Source organism: Dermacentor albipictus, chromosome 3, assembly GCF_038994185.2.
Source record: "Dermacentor albipictus isolate Rhodes 1998 colony chromosome 3, USDA_Dalb.pri_finalv2, whole genome shotgun sequence".
Lineage (NCBI taxonomy): Eukaryota > Metazoa > Arthropoda > Arachnida > Ixodida > Ixodidae > Dermacentor > Dermacentor albipictus.
The window spans coordinates 47,194,799-47,200,854 of NC_091823.1; the positions used below are offsets into that span (position 1 = coordinate 47,194,799).

Here is a 6,056-nt window from a genome sequence, read left to right on the forward strand (position 1 = left end):
ACCATTCCAGGAACCTCGAAACGCTTGTTTCGTGCCAAGAAAACACCTAGTTTGGAGAAAATTGCATCTGGAGAGTCCGAATACCTTCTTACAGCGAAGTTGCATACCTCTACCGTCCAAGGAAATTTTCGTGTCGTGGTAAGAAAAAAACTCCCGATACGTGGGTCAGTCCCGGAGATAGTGCAATGCCGGGCCGACCCGCGGTGGAGGTGAAGCAGGCGCTAAGCCCTCCCGATACGTGGGCCGATCCAGAAGATACTGCAATGCCGGGTCGACCCGCGGACGGTCACGAACGGTCATAACGGTCGCAGTGATTTTTTACGTAAAAAGACGTAAGAACAATTGGCGTCACCCTTGTGTAGAACGCGGGAACGGCGGCCTGCGGGGCGCTCACGGGCCAGCCAGCGACGTCTAACAATAATTGCTGGGCTCAAAAGTGCCAAGCAGCTACCGACACGTTGGGTCCAGCAGCAGCTTATACGTTTGACGTCGCTGGCTGCCTCCGCAGCGCCGCGAAGGCTGCCGTTCCCGCGCTCTACACAAGGGTGACGCCGGCTGTTACATTTATGTACACGAGCATTTCCTTACTACACCAAAATGTGGCAGCCGCCACCGCCGGGAACCGAACCGGCGACCTTGGGTTGGGCAGCGGAATGCCGCAGCTGCGGCGGGGAGCGACGAGGATGTACTACATACGTAGATTGAGGATAAGTGGCTAGCTAAACACAGCGAGCTTATCGCCCCGCAGAGCACGCTCTGAAAACAGGCGCAGAGAGAGAGACGTTATGAAACAGCCGTTACGTCGGCGCTAAATGTTTCTCGCAACGTAGTATCGTAGTATAGTCATCGTCGTCGAGACACTGGCCCTTGCCTCGACGGTTGGCCCCATACGCGCGAGCATTGCAGCGAACAGCACTTGGTCTTCATATTTTTTAACCGTTAACTGTGATTTAGGGCTCCACTATCATGTCTACGAAGTCGGTGTTACGATATAAGCGCGCGCGATATGAAATCGAAATATCTGCTACGCGAGGTCACATCAAATGAACGGCGAACCATCGTCGCTAGCAATCCGTAACGAGACGGTGAGAATAAAAAATGAAATCGATAATGAAACTCGAAAGGGGTTCCAACACATCGTGTAGTATACGCGCCCATGGATTGCAAGTCGTGCAGTTCTTGACAGCGCGTTCGGAGCAGCGGTTGCGTCCGCGCGCTCTAATGCGGCTGCGGGCGGTATACCGTAATGCCGTAATCCTCAGTGCGGCACGCAGCCGCAGTTGAAGTGGACGCTACTGGAACATTCCGAAACCGGCGGATTATGGAAGGCCATATTATGGCAACGATTATTTTCCTTCTGTTTCCACTTTTTTTTTCTTTCTTGCAGACGAGCGGTTGCACCGAGTTCTTGATCTCGGCGATAACGGCTGTTGCGGTCCAGTGTCGACGAGCGATAATGAACGGCGCACGAAGGAAAGACGCCTCGGCACAGCAGCGCATGCGCCAACAGTTGAGAGTCGCGCTTAAATTTCGGCCGCCGAGACCCGCCCTTCATTTTGCGTTTCACGCTGCAGCCGCCTGTCAGCTGAACCTCTGCATCGTACCGTATATGCTCTAGCAGCGATTGTCGACCACATCACCGACCCCGAAACAGCCATGGGTTCCGGCGCTGGCTTCTGCTGTATGGCGCGCTTCGAAGCTCTAGGTCGCGGATGCACCAAATATGGCCTAAACTTCTGCAATTGCGGTTACGGGACTCACTTTTGCTCCGGAATTCTCGCACGGTCCATTGGAACTCCCGGAATACGTATGCGACGTGCGGCGGCCATTGCATCCTTTCTCACGTACGAGCTGTCACGCCTGACGCCAACGACGCCGTTGCTGCCGACAAGTCTGAAGTCTCGTGCTGTCGCGGCCTTTTCTTTTGTGCCCGTGTTCCTACGAACGAACTCACCCTGCAACTGTCGTCAGCACGTGGTTCCACTACCTTGTGAGCTGTGTGTGTGAGTGTGTGTTTTTCTGGAACCGAAAGTCCTACGCCACCGTGTTGTATTCGTGGTTGCATTATTTACGTGCAAATACGCCAGATTTCAAAACACCCGTGCTTGCTATGACTTGTCTTTTTTATCTTCCCAACCGTAGGTGCAGATCGTGTAACCAAGTGACCGCGGCACTGACCTGAGGGACAACGCAGCAACCGTCGCCGCAGCGTCGCTTCGGCATCTAATCGCTGAGGTGGGAGTGTTTAGCTTGCGAGGGTGGCGCGGCCATTACCTTCCTCATCAAAACTGATTGACAACATTGGCAAATTATGTGCGGTTAACTGTAATACTTCATAGGCACGAGCTTCCTTGTACGGCCGCAGCCGCATCGGGTCGTCGCCGTAACGGAAGCGGAGAGGACGGGGCGGGGCGATTCTAGCTTCAGGCTTAGCTAACACTAGACAGGTAGCCGACACTGCGCAGGCCACAGCTGGCAGGAGTCCTCTCTCGTTTGCGACACGGCCATCGGCACGTTCCGAGCGCTATCACTTCCCGGCCACAATTTCGCGTCCACGCGCGCGAAAGGGCGCGAAATGTGGAATCGCGGAAGTCGGTGGCATCCGGAATTAGTGTCAGGCTAACCAGTGGCGTATTACTTCCAGTTCGTCTATAGTATACGCTGAAGCAAGGACGTTGCCTTCAGTCCGCAGCGCGGCGCGCTGCGGCCAAAGTACGTGGCCACTTTTTTTTCTTTTCCATTCCTTCTGCCACGCTGTTTTTGTCGCTCGACACGAGGACCGTGTTTGACGAGTTCATCTCCCACGGCTCGTGCGATGACGCTTGTAATGGTGAGTACCTACTTTCTGGTTATATTCCTAACTTGAAAAGCTGCTATTTTTTAAGTTTCAGGTACACACCCTAGGCCTCCGCTTCCAGCGCACTCCAGCAACGTCCCTGCGTCCAGCAGTGTTCCGGACGGTTGACGTTCAGTGCCTGTCGTCCCACACAGCTACTGGTGTCCTGGCCAACGAAGCAACCTGCACGACCCGCCGTGCGGTACGTCGACGTCGCGTAGGTAAATCAGAATTCTCCGGGCCCGTGCTGCGACGGTGTGCTGACGGCTCATTAACACGTTTTTTTTTTGTTTTTCGCCGTTTCAGTCTGCAACCCTTGTCTTGACATCCGCCGCCCCTGAAGATTTGTTCCGCCTGTGTAGTAGGACATGACATCCAGTGCTCAGAGTAGTGCGGCAAGCCTTGCTCCACGAGTCAGTTCGTTACATTTCTACGCTCGCTGACGTTGAGCTGCAGGAAAAGTCCCTCTCTGGCTTCTCCGTGCTGCTTCGATCACAGTGCACGACTACGGAGTCGTGACACGAACACCGATCACGACATCCCTGTGAGTTCTTTCCGCCCGGTAGCTGTATCATGGCCGTTCGATAAAGGCTCGTATTGAAGGTCCCGGACTGTGAGGAACGTACTAAAACAATCCCAGGTAACATCCTTGCTCATCTGTGGTACACTGCTTAGTCAATCTGGAGGTTGGTGCAGGTTAATTCACATTCTGTGCTATCGTAATGGTACGCTGATGCTGGTTCGCATTGTGTGTGTGTGTGCGTGTGTGCGTGTGTGCGTGTGTGCGTGTGTGCGTGTGTGCGTGCGTGCGTGCGTGCGTGCGTGTGTGTGTGTGTGTGTTTTACGCGCGTGCGGCTTTGATCCCTTCATATGATTGTTGGCGTATATTTAGCTGGGTGCGTACTCACAACTTCCATGGAGTTCTTGGTGACTGGCCTCGTCTCGGTTGAATTCTTCAAAACGCTCGTTCATGGTTCCGCAGTGATGGACGCCAATCTTTTCCAAAATCCTTCCAACTTTGGCTGTTGGCGTTCCCCTTAATTGAAGGGCGTCCAGTGGTGTATTTGTCTGTGGCCCTTGCCTCGTCAACTTTTCTAATCCAAGTGGTCCCTGTTGGTATACTTACTTTGTCCATATCTTCCTTGTTTATCAAGTTATTCATCATGGCTGATGCGAAGCGTCAGCGTACCGTTACACAAAGCAATTTGTGGCAAATAATGGTAATAAAACATTTCCGTTCACTTGTGAGCATCATACTTATCCTTCGAAATATAGTGCTGGCATTACACCCAGCTCATTTTTAAAAACCTGTCTACAGTCATCATTCATGTTAGCGGTAAAGATGCGTACCACTACAGGTAAGGAAAGCAGATCCTCAACCTCCCTTCAGCAAGATTGGACATTGATCGGACGCCACCGCCGCACGTGCCTGCGATGTTATGTCTTGATCACTGTTTCATCACCGTTACTTTTGTGCTTCACTGTTCACTGCCCTATGTAAATTTACCTGCTTGCATCCACTTGTACTTTTCTATAACGTGCACTTGCTGTACAATGTTCACTGGAGATTAATAAAATGACGAAGGTGTTCATTTTCTTTAGTAATATTTCCCCTGTGTGGAGAACATTGTACAGTTGCGAACATTTTTACTTTTTTGTAGTGATCCTGTACTTGAACGCTGGTACTGGCTCCGTCTTCGATGACCGATTTGGCAGTGCCTTTTGTCTCAAATCGCAGTTTCGTTGTTACCAGTGTATTTGTGAAGGCGCTAGGAATCGCCCGATACCCAACTTTCGACGTAAGGCAAGTATTTCACCGTTTTCTGGAACTTGTTCGCCGGCGTCGGTGCGGTGGTGAGCTAAGCCTAGGCTTGCTCCGCGGCCACCGGGATTGGGCCCGACCCCGGCGTGGAACGATGCGACATGGCGTCCGAAATGGAGACAGCCACGTCTCCGAAGACATCGAGCCCTGGCCCCGGCCAGATGTGCGTCGAGGTGCAAGGGGAATAGATTTCTCATGAGGTGTTCCACACTGGGATCGGTTGGTGGCAAGTGGGCCAGCGCATAACAGCCCCGGCGAGCGGGGACTCCGCCAATCGCCAGTCGAGGCCTAAACCAAGAGAACACTTCAACAGAAAAATGATCGCATCGATAAGGGCAGCGAGAATGCCAGACGTGCTGCCGAGAGAGGACATCAAAGTGATTGTGAGGCCGCGGGGAGGCCTAAACATCGCAAGAACGCAGACTGGGATCGTTGCCTCGGCCATCATGGCGGCGGCGAAGGTTTCGAGAGAAAACGGTGCGGCGGATACCTTCTGCCCCATCCTACACCAGAATACTATGGTGGTGAGTACCCCCGATAAGGGGCGTGCTTTGTCCTATGCCAAGATTCAAGCCATCCGCGTCGGGGACAAGATACACGAGGTACGTGCGTACCAAAACCACACCATGCTAAGGTCAAGGGGATCATTCGAGGCATTCCCATCGAAGATACTCCGGCGGAGATTGACCGGAATGTTAACTCAAGAAATCCATTAGCAAGAGGGGCGCAAGGAATTGGCCATACGACTACCGTAATTGTAGTTTTTGAAGGCCGAAAGGCTCCAAATTATGTATGTTATGGCCCTGTGTTAACGAGGTGCAGTCTGTACCGCAAGCACTTCGATGTCTGCAAACAGTGCGGCAAATTAGGCCATAGGAGAGACGTTTGTCCTAACCCCAATATGAAAGTGAGCGTCTGCGGGGTCAATAACCCTGTCGATGGCCATGAGTGTAACCCTAAATGCAAGCTCTGTGGGGGACAACACCCGACGGCTGATGGAGAATGCAAGAACAAATACAAAACTCCCTACGTAGTAACGAAAAGGCAGTGGGAGCACAAGATGGCGGAACAGCGCATACAGCAACAACTAGCAGCCGAAGAGCACCGTTGCTGACGTCAGCAGGAGCGAGCGGCACAGCTGGTCGCCATGAATCTCTCGCGCGGGAACAACAGCGAAAGTCGAAACAGAAGTACAGTGGCCTAGAAGTAACAGAATCATGAGCCTCAGCCGCCGATCCCAATCCAATGAAAAAGTCTACTGGGCAGACGCAGTAAAGTCGGGGGTAGCCAAGAGAGCAGCAGCGACAGCAGCAGCAGTCACCGCCATTGCAAAATGGCGGAGGGAAATGTAAAGACGAAAGTGAGGTGATGAAGGCGCTTAGAGAAGCAAACGAGGCG

The 6,056-nt window shown here is 52.8% G+C and overlaps 1 long non-coding RNA gene across 3 annotated transcripts; it reads left to right on the forward strand.

The window, feature by feature from the left end:
• Positions 1-1,084: 1,084 nt before the first annotated feature.
• LOC135898080 (uncharacterized) lies at positions 1,085-4,428 on the forward strand. Of its 3 annotated transcripts, none has more exons than XR_011513038.1 (5): positions 1,086-1,328; positions 1,388-2,003; positions 2,143-2,830; positions 2,886-3,057; positions 3,143-4,428. It is a non-coding gene; the product is annotated as an uncharacterized lncRNA (long non-coding RNA). The 3 variants fall into 3 exon arrangements; XR_011513039.1 differs by having other exon boundaries at positions 1,089-1,328; positions 2,143-2,712; positions 2,892-3,057; XR_011513037.1 differs by having other exon boundaries at positions 1,085-1,328; positions 2,143-3,057.
• The last annotated feature ends 1,628 nt before the right edge of the window (positions 4,429-6,056 follow it).